This window comes from Ammospiza caudacuta, chromosome 1 (assembly GCF_027887145.1).
Source record: "Ammospiza caudacuta isolate bAmmCau1 chromosome 1, bAmmCau1.pri, whole genome shotgun sequence".
In the NCBI taxonomy this organism is placed as follows: Eukaryota; Metazoa; Chordata; class Aves; order Passeriformes; family Passerellidae; genus Ammospiza; species Ammospiza caudacuta.
The window spans coordinates 113,784,052-113,801,479 of NC_080593.1; the positions used below are offsets into that span (position 1 = coordinate 113,784,052).

The window sequence follows — 17,428 nt, forward strand, 5'->3', positions numbered from 1 at the left end:
TAAAAGATCATAAAATATTATTTGTTTCCACTTTGTTTAAAAATGTCTCTCTTGGGTGTAGACTTTGATAGCAGGGCATGAGAAAAGAGGGTTACAGTTCCACTTCACTTCTTTGATTAGTTTTTCGTTTATTACACTTCACCTATTTCAATTCTCAGACATGTATTTCAATCATCCCAGCCCTCATATATGTATCATTTTAATAATTTATTGTTTCAGTCTTGTCAGGAGAACTATCAGTTGAAACGATTCAATCTTTCAATAGAACCACAACAGGACAAATAGCTTGGTTAGTTTCTAGCTATCAAGAACTGTTGACAGCAATTCAATAATAAGAAACAAGGAAAGATAAAGATCTGTACCTCAAGATGAGAACTGAAGTACAGATCTGTTCAATTAGGAATGAAACTTATCACTGCATTTTCTAATGCATTTATCAACCCAACAGTTAGCTTCATTCTTCAGAGCAACTCTCTTAGCTTTGCATTTAACTTGCATGAAGCTGTTTGTTTAAATCCTTTCCTCCCTCAATAGCTCACTGTACATTACTGAAGGTAATATTTTTGTAAAAAGAGTGCATAAGGAACAGAAACATTTTTGTTTGTGCCAGCTTGGTTGAAGAAAAGCCCTTAACTGTAAGATGCCCGTGAAAACCATTTTTCATTACAAGAAGCCTAAAGAAGTTAAAGGGAAAAGGGCTGTCGGAGGAGCTACGGAAAAGCGAAGCTCAATCTCCTTTTTAGCGAACTTTTAATAGTGACCACCCTCCCTGACATCCTCAGCCTAAGTGCATAGCAACATTCCCAAGAGCAGGAGGGGGTCCCAGAGCATGCAGATGAGACCGCAGCTGCTGCACACTCTCAGTTCAGCAGAAGCCCCGGCACGGCCGGGCTCTCCCCGCACCGAGGAGGCGCATTGGGACTCCCTGCCCGCAGCTCCGCAGCGCCGGCGGGCGGCGAGCCCGGTGCTGAGAGGCGGCTCCGGTGGCGGCTCCCCTCGGGTCTCTCTCCTGCTGCTTTTTCCTGCTGCGTTAATTCTCCTCCTGCCTTCTGGCGAACCCGTCGGCAGAGAGATGCGGCTTCCCCGCGGCGGCCGCCTGTGCGTACGGGGGTGTGTTCATACGAGTACATAAATATCTATGCATTATACATCTGGGTGCGCCTGATAGCTGCGATAGAGCGTGTCATTGCAGCGCTGTCCGACGGGCAGGGCCGTGCCTGCGGGGGATCTCCGGCAGGGCGCTGCTGGAAGCACGAACGCGCGGAACAGGAGGGCGAGGAGCACGCAGGGCTTTCGAGAGGCACTGGGCAGCTTGTACCTCACTCCTTGTGCTCCCTTTGCGCCCCTCCTTGTCCGAGGCAGCCCGGCGGAGCGGCGCTGGCTGTGCGCCGGTGGCGGTGGTCGCCGCAGAGCCGTGCTCTGGGTTAGAGGCTGGGAGCCGGGGCGGGGAGAAGGCAGCGCTTCTGCCGCGCCAAGCCAGCCAGGCAAAGTGATAGAACCGGCGCCAAATTTCTTCCCTACTTTGGGGGGTCGATGTACGTTCCCTCTGGCGAGCGGCCAGCCGAAACCCAGTCACACAGCTGGCAGAAAGGGCAGCCCGGGCAGCCGAGCAAAAGCGGAGGCAGAGTGAGGCAGGAGGGGGGCGGACAACTTTCCTGCCGGGCACCGGGTGAGCGGGCAGCCACAGCTCCCTAGGACCGGCGAGAGCTCCGCAGGCTCCGGGCGAGCGGGCTTTCCGCTGCGCGGGGAAACACCGCCTCCCCCGGGCTGCTCGGCAGCTCCGGCACCGCGCCCGGGACCGCGCTGTCCCTGCGCGCCGGAGGTCGCGCTCACCCGGTGGTCCCAGCTCACCCTCCCGCTGCCCGTGGGAAGCGGCTCCCGGCTCGCCGCCCGCTCGCCCCTCTCCGGCACGGGGGCCGGCCCGGGGGAGGGCTGCGCGTCACCGGATCTGGTGGCGCCGGCAGCGGGGCGGCGTTACGGAGCGCCCCGGGAGCGGCGGGGGGGCGGGCGGGGGTCCCGGGCGGGGCCGGCATCGCCGCGCCTGGCTGCGGCCGCGGTGGCGGCGCCGCGCCGCCTCGCCTCCCCTCGCCTCGCCTCGCCGCGCCTCGCCGCGCCTGGCCGCTCGTCGCCGCGGAGGGGCGGCGCTGCTCCCCGCACGCCCCCGCCCGGCGCCCCCGCTCCGTCTCCGGGAAGGGCGCGGGGAGCCCCACGCTCCCCCTGAGCGCGGCGGCGGAGTTCGAGCCGGCGGCGGCGGCCGGGGTGCGATGCCGTGTTAGCCGGCGGCCCGCCCCGAGGTAGCGCCGGCGGGAAGGAGCGAGAGTTGCCGAGGCTGTGGCTGACACCATGGGCACCGGGCGGGGGAGCGAGGCGGCCGGGCTCCCTGCGCTCCTCGGCTGAGCCCGGGGATGTGCCGGCGCCCGGAGGAATTATTTTGGAACTAGCACGGAGCGGTGGGAGGAGGACGAGCGACACAGCATTTCGCAGCTGCGAGGAGGTCGTCCGGCGGTGCTGTATAGGCAAGTAAGCTCTTGCTTCCTTTTCGCTGCGTTCCCTTCGTTCTCGAGTGACTTTTTTTTTGCAGCTGCTGGTCGCTTGCTGCCGGTTCGGAGGCAGGATGGTCGGCGGCGCCAGCAGCAGTTCTCGGGGGCTGAGGTGCGGGGGATTGGTGGCCAGGATTGCAGGGGAGCCCCGCTCCAACTCTGCCGGAGTCCGCCGCGGGCGCACCGCTGGTGCGGTGCTCCGGTGCCTAGCCGGGAAGGCAGCTCCGTGTCCCAATGCTTCCCACTTCTGCAACTGTAAGAGATGATGCCTTTTTTCCAGGCATTTCATAATGTAAAATGCCTTCTCCTCTTTGCTGAGCTGTAACTAAATTGTAGGAGTCACTGAATTGCTTTCCATCAGTGCTTCTTGTGGGAGAGAGGCAAGAAGCATGTTAGCCTTTCATACGCACTTATGGGTTCAGATAGTGAACCCGGAGTTTTGATTTTTATGCCCTTAACTTTCTTAAACCCTGCCTGGTGTTCTTCCTTGAGATGCTCTTGCTGTGAGGTTATGGTTCGTCCAGCCTTGTTTGTTTGCTTTTAGCCTGTGGATATTTATTGCTACACTTGACATGGCAATGAAGGGAAAAGTTGACTGTAATTTATTTCAGTGTATGGAGGACAGGTTGCAGGCAGGGGACTAATTCTTCTCTCAGAGGAACTCCACTTCAAAGGAAGAGGCCCATGGGGCTGTAATCTGTAGCTGAAAACTGGGAGAGCTCAGAGCAGACCGGTCACGCTGCAAAGAACGAGTTCTGTTCACCTTTAAGCGGTGATAGCGTTTAAGCTAAGCTGCCTGCCTGCCTTCCCGTACCTGTGAAAAGACCTGACTCTGAAATGCAGGGAATAGAGATGAGAATGCTGGGCAGGTCTGGGAGAAGGCAGAACTTTAGACAATGTGTAATTAAGTTTGCTGTTACTGATTTCCTCAGTATCTTCTCTATGAGCCTGAAAACTGCAATCTGTTACAGTGACCTTGATGCATGTTGTATTCTAACATGAAAGTGGCACAGAATAAAAGTATTTACCCATATTTACAGCTAAGCTCTGATGTTTCACTAGGAGCTCATTCAGTTTCAGGGAATGTGGCAGTTTCAGCAGGGGCACTGGGCATGGTATGTGTGTAGGAAATAACTTGGGAAAATAACTTGCTAATAGTGATGAAAGTAAAAGTTGAGGTGTTGGAAACGTATGTTTCTGCAGAAATGCCACTGTGTGTGAAATGTCTGTTGAGTTTTGGATATTTCGTTCTCTAATCAGTGAGATCTGTACTGAAAGGAGTGTGTGGGTGTGTGTGGAAATCTCAAGGCTTCCCAGGTTAATGCACTTTCAGTTGTCAGCAGCAAGAGATCTTTTTGTGCACCGAAATACACATTTTTACGTAGATGCAAGATTGACACGATAAGATTAAAACGTGTTGGGATGTCAGTACGGTGAACATGCAGCTAACTCAAGTTTAAAGATGAAAGATAAACTAATCCTTTCCCTTAATGGTGGAAGGTGATCTGCCTGGAGGGAGTGTCAATTGTTTCAGTGCAGTTTATGGAGAATGTTCATATTTTTGTCTCTCTGCAGAAGCTGTGAAACACAATTAGAATAACTGTTGCTAGACAGTGGGATGCAAACCTATCCATTACTTAAAACACTCAGCTTATTCTGCCTCATATAAAAAAAAAGTATAGTTTCTGGCAAAGTCTGCCTGTGGTTCTGTTGTAGTAATTCCTTCCTCTGTTGCAGAGTGGCAGGCTTTCACTAGGCATGTGCAAGGGAGAACATGAAACACTGAAACGTGCACTAGTCTGGAATTCATTTGGGCTATGTATTACATTCGAGGTTTCCACAGTTCGCATAAGTAAGTGCTTATGCCTGATTATATGAATAAATGGGGTTTAAAAATTGAATTAGCTTTGTCACTTGTGATGCATGTTGCAGACTTCTTCCTTTTTAGTCTCTCAAACTAATCTAATGCTATACTCACTCTTTGCCTGGAGAAGAAGAAAACATAATTTAATGATTTATCATTTGGCTTTTGCTGTGTCTTGTCCCATAGCTATGAGATAATCTAATGAAGGCCCCCATCACTGAATTAAAGGACATGGTGCTCTAGACTTTCACTTACAGTCAGATTTCCCCTCTTTTACATGGCTAAAGAACAGAGTTTTAACAAGGTCTGAGAAAAAAAGTAAATGTTGCTTTTTCTGTTAGAAACTCGAAAAGAAAGGGGAAGGTAAGACTTGAAGTTTTTAAAGACATGATAAAAAAAATCTACTTTTAAGATATTAATCAACCTCCTGTGCCTTCACACATTTCTTTATCTTTTATTTGTTACTTGTCAGAAAGCCTTCCTGCATAGTAATACTTTATTTTACAATGTGTGTAGTTCTCAATTTTAAAAATTCAGGAGTGGCTATCACACACTTCATTGTAAGGCTGTTCTAGAATCCTGTTTAATGATCTGTATTCCACTTGGCTTGTATCTTTTGAATCAGATTTTTCCAAAGTATGTTATATTCAACTTTATAGTATGCATTTTTGTTTTAATTCTATGTAAATCTCTTTACTAGAGAAGAATGTTGACCTTGATTCAGAAATTTCAGGGCAAGCTCAGAAGTTGCTTTTCTTTCTTAATTTTTTCATGTTTTCTCAGTCATGCTTTTTGGGCATAGCTTTTGTGAACTGACAGAAAGACCTGTAAGCAAAATTAAAACCACCACCAATTAAATGTGATTTTTCTAGTGAGCCCAGCCTAGTTGTGTGTGTAATTTCTATTTATTCATCTTAGATTGAATATTAAGACAAACAAACAAGAGCTGTAGTCTGCTCTCAGTTCTTCCCTCAGAAGTGCTCAAGTACCATTTCTTCATTTTTGTAACTTAGCACTGGTCCTTGTGCCTGAGCTGTCATCATTTCTTTCTGATAGTCATCACCAGGTCTGCTTGTATTCACTGTTAAAAAGCTAAAGTGTTGTGAATGATAAGAAACATCCACAGGATTTAATTTGTCATGTTTCTTAGCCCTTCCCATGGGTGTGCTTTCAGTTCAGGTTTCCAGAGAGAGGCCTGAATGTGGTTGGGTTGAATCCCAACATGAGTCTGCTACATCACCATGTTCCTCTGGCAGCATGCTGTGACACTGGCTCAGCACTGTTACACTGACAAACTTCTGCATTTGCTCAGTTTTGTCTGCCATAACTGGAAGCCTCAGAAAGCCTTTCTGTTGTTGTGGCCAACCTAGATTTTCTGCATTCCTGTTGCATATCAGAGGAAAGAGAGAAAGCATACATTAAAAAACCAAAAATGCAGAACTCAAAACAGGTTATGTCTCAAAGATATAGCTGTAATCAACACCAGGGAATGTAGTGGAGACACATCCAGGGAAATTCACTCATGTATTTAATTATCCAAGGAGGAAATTATTATTCATCTTGAGAGATTGATTTAGTAGGTGATGTGCCTACCCCTTATGAAGAAGGGGAGCTATGTGATAGAGAAACAAAGCTTTTTTCAGTTGGGGCTGTCACTGTTGTTTGGGACTCTGAGCTTCTCTTCAGTAATTAGCTTGGATTGGCCAAAAGAGGTGGAACACTCTGTTGTGTGATGGAGCTGATGCTGCAGCAGCCAAGAGCTGGGTTGTTTCCTGGGGATTTGCTCTCTTCAATTTATTAAAGTAATGAGTAGAGGAAAACTAATCAAGAAGAGTGTTCGGGATGAGATTAATTTTATGGTTCATTCTCTGGTTTATTTTGGGTAGTACTGGGCAAAACCATGAAAGTTCTTCACTGTGATACTTATGTGAGAGTAGCAATAGTTTTGACTGACATATATAAATATATGTAATATATATATAGCCACTGAAATTCCTGTGTAAGATGTGATTCAGTGAAGGCACTGATGCTTTACTACTGGCATGGATACTGAGTCTGTGAAAGAACTCATGGCTTCAAAGGATGCTGTGGCTGCAATTGATTGATTGCTCAATTCCGCAGGTGTTTATCATCTGGAACAGGGATGAATTTTTAATTTTTTTCTATGAAGTTTGTTGCTTGCTCTTAGATTTGGGTGTTCGTTCCTTGGTTGATTGAGATTTTCATTCAAAGGTGTGCTTTTAAAGTGACAAACATCAAGCACTTCTGAAGGGTTCATTGCTTGGAGCTTTTGAGATAACACCAGAGGAAGAACAATTTATTCACCAGCTTATTCTGAAGTTTGACTTTATTTTATTTTTTGTTCCTTTTCAATGTGTTTTTTCAAATAGTGAACAGTGTACTTGGTTTCATGTTGAAGATGTTAGAAATGGCATTTAAAGTAAATTTTATATTGCTTTTTGGTCAAATTATTCAAGATTTAAGTGTGAATTATAGCTATTTGAGAAAAAAAACAACCTACATGCATTTTCCCCTCCTCTTTTTGTATTAAATTTATTTTAAAAACAGCTAACCATAAAGAAGTGAGAATGGGAATGCTGTTTATGACATTCATATTTCTTCTGCTTTCTGTCAAAAACTAAAGGAAATTTCATCATCTTGTACAAATGACAGACTATCATGAGTGATACTAATCATGTCCTCTGATTCTTTCTTGGTGTAAAGACTATTTTGCTGTTTTTTTGAATTTAGTGTAAAAATGCCATTGATTTCAACAGGTATAATACTAAGAACTTGGGAATATTTAAAACTACTTAAAAATTTTGATAGTCATACTTAATGTAGCTGTTAATATTTGTCTTAATATAAAGCACTGATTCTTAATTACAGAATTGTTTCTAAAATAATTTGCTGGTTTGCATTTTCTAAATATATATTCATTCATAATTATGTGAGATAGCTTTTTCTAGTTTCTCTGTATGCCAAAATCTTTTGATTGACTCTTTTAACAGTTCTGAATAATGAACTGTATGCTTCAGCTTCAACGACACAAATGGGCATTGATTTTCTTTGACTTGCTTTTGACCCCTAAAGAAGTAAAGTCATTAGAATTATGCTTGAAAGAGCTTTGCTCTATCTCCTATAATTTTATAGATATTTTAAACAGGCCTTGGGAACTAATCTATGCTAATCAGATTTTTTTCAAGTGAAAAAGGAGGGGAAAATCATCAGCTCTACAGTTGTCTTGCAGCTCTAGGTTTCTTCACTCACAGCTGTCTGCCTGCATCCATTAGCAGTTGGTATCGCAGCTGTACGTCCCTGAATGCAGCAGAATTCACAAACAGTTCTTCTCACAACTGTCTAATTGGTTATCAGATGGCAAACATTTATGTGAAGAGTTTGGTCAGTGCAATGCAGTTTTTATTCAAGTAACAAAACATGCAGTAATGCATGTGTAGAGTTCCTCCCTGAAGATAGGCTTTGAATAAAGGCATCAGATCTGTGCCTCTACAGGTTTTATTGTCTGGAGTGTCTTCGTTCTCATTCTGTGAGTTATGTGGTTTACTTCTTTATGGACACAAAATGAAAAGGTAAAATGTAAAAAATAAAAAGGTCAAACATAGTAGTAGTTTTCAAAGTCAGCTGGAGAAATGGATGCAAGAGCAAATTGAGTTTACAATGGTGAGGAGCTGGCGTGGTTGACACATTATGAATCGGGCAAGATAGGGCCCTTCCAGGGGTTCAGCTCCTGGCAGGGCTCCCGCTCCCTAAACTAAGCAACTCCATTAACCTAAATGCAAAATTAGTCACTCTGATGCTTTTTCAGCTGGAGCAACTTCTCTATTGAATACAGGGACATTCGTGAAGGAGTTTCATGGGAGGAAGCGCACTGCAACTGTGCTAGAGGCGTTTCCAAGCAAAGTGCATCAAAATCATGACAGCATCTGATGATGATCACCTCTCATTTTATTTAAGCTCCCTGAGATAAGAAAGGACCTTCCTGGATAATTTAATGCACAAGGAGACAATTTCTTCCTACACTGTTTCGTTAGTCTACCAGCTATTTAATTCTTAAGCATTATTAGTTCATCATATGCTTCTTTTCACAACTTACTGTCTTATGCAGTAGTGATGTTGTCTGGGCTGGTTCTTTGAGGTGTCTTAATTAAAACTACGTAGATTTCAGGTTATTAGTCTGTTTCATTCATCAGGTTTCCTTTTCACTACATTAAATAACTTACCTAACCTGCAAAGGGAGAGCTGACCTTAATGATCAGTGATTATATATTGTATTGTTCTTCATGTTTTTAATGCTATTTATGTTTGCAAAGTTTTCTTAATTTAGAAAAACCCTAAACCTTCTGATTTTTGGTAGGTGGCTCAGAGTACTCATTGCATGCTTTGATTAATGGAGAAATCCAGTTGCTAACAGTGATTTGATATTGCTATTTGTCACTATGCTCCTGCACAACGTGCCCTTTCATGCACATCTTACTGCCTTTTTTTAACCTCTTCATGATGTATCTTCAATACTTCTTTCTGAAATGAAAATCCTAAGGTTAATCTCAAGCATTATTCCCTCAAATGATACATCTTGTATCCAGTTGATTGTTTTCTCAGGTCTAAGATTCTGTAGTTTTTGCGCTGTGCTTCTGTGGTTCTATGTACAGCTCTTTATTGAGTTTAATACATAATTCTTTTTAAACCCTGTGTCATGTTTAAACCCATGACTTTTTCTTTTTGAAATGAGACTTTATTTTTTGTTTTACTGTTAACTCTTTACTATTACGTATTAGCTGTATTTGTCTAACTGCAGCAAAGGCATTTTTTGGGAAAAAAACTCCCCAGCATTTTGGGAAATGAAAACTAAAATATTTGGGCATCATTTCCCTTTTGGAAAATTACAAGAACATTATCCATCATCTTCCTTTTAGTCTAAAGAGTATGAAAAGACATAACATTTCCCCTGCTAGGTACTGCATGATAGTACTGACCACTATGTGTATACACCTGTATGCCTTCTCTACAGGTTTTTGATGGCTGCAGAACTGTGAGCCTGAGATCACAAGTAGCTGGGGTCATAAAGGTCTAGCCAGACTGCATGAAAGAAGGCAGTAAAATATTGTGGGTTTGCTTTTTCATTCTTTATGCTGTGATAGAAAGAGGATCTGTATGACCCTTGAAAAGAGGAAAAGGTGAATAGTTACATTTCTAGACAAAGCACAGAGAGAACTGCAAGAAGGACAGAAGCAAGATATTTGATGAAAGAGCTTCTGTCTGTGTTTTTGTGGGGAAAGAGGTGCTTTCCAAGACAGCAATTGTTCAGTAATCTTCAGAATTGCATCCTTGAAATAAGAGACCTGCTGCTTGTGAAGAGTTCTGCGAGAAAGTATTCCCTTTCCATGCGAGAAATGTTCCGGTAAGGCTGTATTTGTGTCATTTTTCTCCAGAAGTTCCATGAATTCCCCATATTTAAAGCAGAACTTATGTACAAGAACTCAGTTGCATCCTTAGATGGACTACTTCCTTCTTCAGGTACATCTGTGGATCTAGTTGAGAAGCTCTGGTTTTTTGGGCTGTCTGAGGTTGGCCTCAAAGTGCACAAAAATCAACAAAGAAATCATTGAGGTTCTTGTGTTGCCTCATGTTAGGAGAGACACAAAAGTGGTGTCATCAGAATTTCTCATTCTTTTTGCCCTGCAACACATAAACATATAGGTACCTCTGTCTTAAGATGAATTCTGTCACAAATTTGGCTTCCTACACCCACCTGTTTTAAAAATAGAATCTACAGTATTCAGAAGTTTATGGAGACTACGTGGAATTACGAACCTCATTGCACAATTCTAATTTATTTTCTAGGAAAGTTGTCTGGGCACCTTACTTTCCAGCAAGTGGATTTGGAAAAAACATCTGGAAGCACTTCTAGGTGCAATTCTAAAAATATAAAAATAAGATTCTGTGCCTTTTAAATACTAATTCTGCTTCAGAGAAAGTAGATGAGAAGGAGGCTGCTTTCATGGATCAAGTGTCAATATTACTTGAGTTACAAAGCAATACACCAGCTTAACTTACATTCTTTCTTTTATGTCAGCAGAATTGTCTTTTCTGGATGGCAAGAAGTATCTTAGATCTTCCTACGTATAATGTCTCTCTCTGGAGGCATTTAAAGTGCTGAAAAAACCTCTGCACAAAAGCTTGCAAAAAACATGAAGTACTTTGAAGTTCTGCAATTATGGCTAAATGTCACTTTCTGCAGGTTTATGGCATGTAAGTAGCTGGAGATGCTACTGTGGGGAAAAACTAGTCCTTCATCTTTAAAAAATACACCTCATAGGAGTAACCTGTATTTATGAGTGTACAAACTGTCCCACTATGTGTTTGAAACCTGTGGTCAAAACTCATCTGTTTTTCAAACCTTTTTGTTAGCTTCAAAAGAGCGTTGAATTACATAAATACCATCTTTTATTTGGAAGATTTTCTTACCACCATACATCTGAAATACTTTTCTTGGATTTAGAAATCATGATAAACAACCTGAAAACATTCCTGTAAGTATTACAGTCTAATGCTAGACATAAAAATTATTATCTCTAATACAAGGCAGTTGTTTTAACAGTACTGGGGACCATTTGGGGTGAAGATAAGGGACAGTGTTTGACATTTTAGTTTCAGACAATGCAAATTTACTCAGCTTAGTAAGTGCTTTTGATTAGGAATAACTGTATGTACCAATAGCACATATCTAGGCAGCCTTCAGTTTAGGGTGAGGGTTCCTCTAGAGTCTGCAAATCTAATCTTCAGAAGGACGTTTAAAACTTTAAAATAATGGGAAGTAAAAATCCATGAAGCAGTAATTTATGAGAATAACTTGGTGTGTTACATGCAGCAGATGTCTAAAGGGTACTGCTGCTCACAGTCTGAAGGCTTCTGGAGGTACTGCTGCTCAGAATCTGTAGCTGCTGGAAAGCAGACACTGCATGTTGTTCTGTGTTTAGAGAAATTGTTTTGGGGTTATGCTCATGGCAGTTGTATTGCTGATTTCCATAGCAGCCTGCCTGCAGCTGCCTGGAAGAAGAGTGCAGGTGTTTTGCAAGAGCAGGAGAGGCATGATGTGTGACTGAATCAGCTCCTTCCTCAGCCATGGGGAGGATGTTCTTCCACTGGATGCTCAGTTTTCATCAGTCTGGGAAGCCTTTGATTTACTGAAATACTCCTCGCAGCTTTTGAAGTGTGAAATTACTTGTATGATGGTCCCTTTTGTGTAAAGCCTCGCTGAAGTGCTCCTGTTAAAAGCTTGGACACAATATTTCTGCTGCAGGTTGTGGCTGTTGTATTGGGGCTGGGTGAATAAAGCCACATAAACTCCAAAGTCTTGGAGGCAAAATGCCGAGTTTATTAGAAACCACACATTATTTTTACAGACAGTTTTGATAAAGGTGAAGCTGATTGGTTCTTAATCAACACCCTCACACCATTAGCTAATTAGCAGCAACACCCCTTCTGTAAACGAGAAACATGTTCAAAACACCAGCTGCAGGATTGTTTTAATTCTACCTCTGAGCTTTCTCAAAACTTCCCAGAGGAATGTCTGGGAAAGTTTATCTGACTTTCTTCTCTGCATCCACAGTTCTCAGCATCCACAACAGGTCAGTGAACATGCTGCAGGTAGTTGCTTGTGGCAAACCCTATATTTGGGGTGGGTGTTCTGCCACAAAAACCTTGGGCTCTGATTGCCCTCACAGCCATTACTGATGTCTCTTCCCATCTCCCATGCTGCATGTTGTAGCCCATCATGTCAGTTGCTCCTGTGTTTGCAATATGCCAGCACCAGGAAGGCTACGCATTAGGTTTTTCCTGGCCATCTCCTTGGGTGGTATCTTGCAGGAAAACATGAGATTAATCATGGTTATTTATGATATTGATAAGAGAGAGAGACTTACTTTCGGGAAGCCTGTGAGATCTTCAGCATAATAATCCTGTAGTGGTGTGCTACAGTGATATAAAAGTACCTCCTTCAGGGAAGAAGTGGTACATGGGGAATTTTCCGTGTTGTTTGTATGTACAGCAGTGAGCATATATGGTACCTCTTTGAGATAAAGGTGGCATCATGATAGAAGTGACATGATAGAGAAGACTATCAACCCATCTATAAAACTTCAGGAATAACATTTGTTTATTTTTTCCTATTAGTGATACATACATACAGGAAATATATTTCTTTTATATAGCCATAAGGCATGATTTCTGCTTTTCAGCCAGTTTTTCCCTGAAGGAAAGACAAAATTGGCAATTTGAAAACAGCTTATTCTGATACTTCTGAGAATGGTCTGTAGTTAGAGCTTCACACTTATGATTCCCCCCGCAATATTTGTGTTGTATCCTTTACTGGCTTCCATCTTGGACAGTGTATGTTTTACACATATTTGTGTGCATACATGTGTTCAGACTGGATAAATGTCTGTAGCAGATAAATATCATATATGTGTCAAATATGATATACTATATGCTTTTCAGCCTTGGTAGCCCTGGAATTTGGAAATTTGTAATAAAAGCATTTTTGATCATGAAAGCAGCCACATTACATGGCTGGATGTTTTTGTGGTTTCTGTTACACCTATGTAAAGTAGAGAGTGGCCTGTGCTTGTACAGGGATTGACCCTCTTTCAGATAATCTTTCTCAGTCTGCATACCCTTCTCAAATCTATTCAGAAATACAAGTGAGGATCATCTTCCTGGCCTGTTCAATATTCTCTTTACATGCCTCTGCTAGTTCTTCCTCCCTCACATCAAACTGAACCTCTTTTTTGTTTTCAAAGGTTTTGTTTAGTAAAGCCAAGCATTAGATGCTGTATTTAGCAGCTTACTGAGGTTTTTGTTCTTACCACTGGCCCATCACTGTCTGAATTGCCTGAAATTTCCGCAATACATGTTTTTCTGTGCCTTATGAAAGTATAAAAATTCTCTTCTTGAAAATCTGCCTTTATAACATTTGGTTGTCATCTTAACTTCTGCTAGGATGCTTGCAGTGGGTTTCCATCTGGAACTGATTTCAAGCCTAAATGAGAAGTTTTTTTCAGTGGATCATTTTCAGTAGTTTTGTAGGAATAGCTTTATACAATTCTGTGAGATCTTAATGCTTATTTCTTTTAATAATAGAAATTCCTTCTTTCACATTTTTGTCCTGTTAATCCAATAATAGTATCTATTGTTTGTATACTGCTGTGTATTAATATATCCTTGCTCAGGGCGTGAAAATAGTGCTTCTTTTTTCAATAACTATGCTTGACAACTGAATTTAAAACTATTTAATACAAATTTCTTTGGTGAAATAGCAGTTACTTCATGTGAATATTTTTATACATCTGCCTTTGTGCCACACAGACAAGGGGAGATTACCTGGAAATTTATTTTCAGTTTGATAAGACAACCCTGTTTTCTTTATGGAGGAATCTTCAGCATTTGGTGGCAGTTGCGGCAGTGTTAGCTTCCTTGGACTTAGATCTGTTTCCATTTCTTCAGCAATAGAAAATTCAAAGTGTCAAGAGTTTAGATTAAAAATAAAGGGAAAGGATTTAATAATGACCTGCTTGATCAGGAAAAATTACACATGTTAGTCTGAATGTACAGTGAATAAAAAATGCAGTGAATTAGTGAAGAGATGTCTTGCTCTTGAATCCAGACCGTGAAGATGTGAAGTGTGGAGAGACGCAAAAAGAAGACACGGATTCTGTTCACTGGCTCCTCTCTGAGTCACCATCATGCCCATGAAATGTTGGACTGAGCAATGAGCATTCCAAGGAGCGAGCAGTGCTGGATGACTGCACAGCTGACCTGCCTCCTCCTTGGAAAACAGAGCTTGGTCTTTTGTTATACTCCATACTCTCTTCCTCAGAGGTTGCAGTCCACAAATAATATAGCAACCAACTGTACTGTTGGAAAACAGGAATGGTGAACCTGTTTTAACTAAAGAGAGGTGAGTTGTTGTGGTTTGTGGGCTTGTCAGAAGCTGTGTGAAAAATTGGTTATTAACTGGTCTGTTAAATTTTTTTTGTCTCATCTATATTGTAGAATTTTACTTCAAGCTTTTTATTTTTATTTATAATATTTTTATTACTGGAGTTTAAGAAAATTCCAAACCAGTAAGTTTTAATTTAAACCTACTTTTTTCAGTTTGGCAATGCCAAGTGTAGGGAATAGAGCACGGTCTCAACAGTGAAGTGGAACTCTGAATTGGATTTACTCTGTGATCATCACATAGACTTGTGCACATTGCATAAATTTGTTTTGGTTCATTTATCTCACTTAGCTTAAATTCACACTTTGTGCACACATGGTTAGTACTTTGAGACTTCATTAATGAATGGTTACATAAAGGTTTATTTTCAGTAGTTAGAGACAGTGGATGCATATAGTGTGTTAAATATTGATTTACATGTGCTTTTGGTTTCTCATAATGTTTTTCATGATCTCATAGTAAATTACTGTATACTTGGTCACTACTTTCTTTGATGTATTAGTTTTTGGAAGAACATTACACAAACCTGGAAAATAATTTGATTTGTTGTAGGAACCTTTTAAATGGATTTGCCTAAATCTATTCTTGACATCAATTAAATTTATTATGAAGTCATATTTGCTCATTTAGCAGTCTCTGTCTTACCTAATACATTGTAAGGAAGAACACTTGGAAGTCTTACAATTCAAGCAGTGGAATAAACACTTGAATTGATCTCTCTGTAACCATTCTGTCTGTGAATAGAGCCACAACTGCTAAATAAATGTTTTATTTTTCTACTACAGCACTGTAAAAGGAAATAGTGATTATTATTTAGAGAGTTGTAAATTCCCAAAATAAATTGCATTTTTGTTTGTATTTAAAAAAAAACACAGATTAACAGATGGGAAAGTAGCCCATACTGCTTCTCAGATTCTGACTTTAAAAAAATCTTTTCCTACATCAGTATTTAATTTCAAAACTGCTCTGTGGACAAATGCGCAAATCTGTATATGAACTTGTTATGACATTACAATTTTCATGTTATCACAATAGTTAAAATAAAACTGAAGTACAGGAATAATTTGAATGAAAGTGGAAAGATAACCTAGTATGAAGCCAGCTAGAAAATACTATCAAACCAGTTTCTAACATTTTCTTTAGGATGACTTCACTGTCTTACTAAATACTTATGTTCTGGCAAGGCCTGTGTGTGTGGGCTTCATGGTGTAAATAGCATGGTAGTAACAGTCCAGGTTATCCCTTTAAAGCCGAGAGAGGAGAACTGCCCATGCTGATTCTGTCTGTCCCACAGCACCTCGACAGCTACTCATTCTGTAAGATGAATCAGCAAGCAAGTGTATTAATTGCTGATATGAGACATTAACCACTTAGAATTTATGTTTTGGTATCCTAGTATTCAACAGATGCCTGTTAGGAAATGTTTGTCTCTGGTTTACTTTGAGGTGGTAGGCTATCTATCAAGAATAAAAGCTCACATCCCTGGTAGATGTGTTAGTTGGATTAATAATGGAGACTGTGCTATCCGGCTTAGTGTTTGCACAAAGCGTTTAGGAACTTTCATTGTCCGTACATCTCCTTGTATGACACATTTTGCTGCAATTGAGTATGGGGAAAAGACTGCAGGCGTGTAAAAGCTTCAGACAAACAACTGTTGCCCACCCTTCACCCTTGTGTGGGTACATATGTGCAGCATGATAGCAGAAACTTTATTTTCCTGGGCAACCAAATTAAAAACCAATCACATCTATCCCAACATGTCCTTAGGTTTTTTGTTACTCTCTGGACGTTTGGCCTGCTGTGTTGTATTTCAGAATAAAATTGTGTGTTTATAGAAAATGTATTGTGAGTCCTAGTTAAAGCTTATTTTGGCCAAATTGTTATTATGATAGAACTGGGAAAGGCAGTTCATTAACATAGATTGGGATGTGAGACATAGGCTTCCATTAATTTATCTGAATACTTTTTAAATTATGGCTGGGGGACTGTAAAATTTACTTTAGTGTTCAACAAATGGGCTAAGAGAAAAAGTGATCAGTGGCAGAAGGCATTTTGCAAAGAAACTGGATGGATGAAAGGCTTCTGCTGCATAGTTTCAGGCTCTGCAGTTCATCATTATTCAGTCACAAAGATTAAAGCAAATTAGAGTTTAGAAACTATGAACCAAGAGCTGCCCAACAAAATGTCCAAAGTCACAGGGGAGCGCTGCAAACTGATTCAAATGCACAGGGATAATTTCCAGAAACCCTATTTGTGTTTAAATATTTATTACCACTTTAACTTTTTATTTTCCTATGACATATGTCTCTTTCCCATGCCAGATTTCCAGTCTTTGAAAGAACAGTAAACATTTCTCTCTCTTGCAAAAGGAGGAGTCATTTGGTATTCTCTTATTCCTGTGGCAGTAGCAGGGGACTGTACTTTGAAACATTTTACTTAATGATTGGAGTTGAAATTTTTTTTCACTAATGAGTATTTGTTTTTTGGATTTGATTTTCTTTTCTTTTCTTTTCTTTTTTTTTTTTTTAATGTGATACCTAACCCTCCAAGAAACTTTATAATAAAGTATATTAATTCCCCCTGCATTTTTGGGGAGCAGGAGTACCTAAAGTTACTCAGATCCTCCCATATCCATGCAGTGTTCTTGAAAACTGAATGTAGCATTCAGACCTGCATTTTTAAACCATGTTAAACAAATTGCCCATAGAACTGAGGGAACAACATCTCATTGCTGGCAAAATTGGCACAATTTGTAAACTGGCTTAATGCGTCTGTTGGTTTCTGTTCAAATGAAAGGTGTGAAATGTTTTTGTCTACCTGAGTGTATTTTCTATAAAAAGACAAATTTCATCGTGATAGATTCTAGTAAAATTTTGCTCCTGGCAGAATATTGGTGCATGAATGCTATGGATCCCCAGGAAACTGTGAGCTTTAAGCTGAATCAGACTTGAGAGTACTGAAAAACATTTGTTCACAGGCATTTTTGGAAGTACAAAACCATCTATG

At 41.1% G+C, this 17,428-nt stretch overlaps 1 protein-coding gene across 2 annotated transcripts in view; it reads left to right on the plus strand.

Moving 5' to 3' along the window:
* Positions 1-2,306: 2,306 nt before the first annotated feature.
* The window catches only part of SNTG1 (syntrophin gamma 1), a 320,400-nt gene continuing 305,278 nt past the window's right edge, over positions 2,307-17,428 (plus strand). For both annotated transcript variants that reach the window (XM_058804463.1, XM_058804473.1), the window contains exon 1: positions 2,307-2,516. The gene's annotated coding sequence lies outside the window, so the exon portion shown is untranslated. The remainder of the gene's footprint in view (positions 2,517-17,428) is intronic.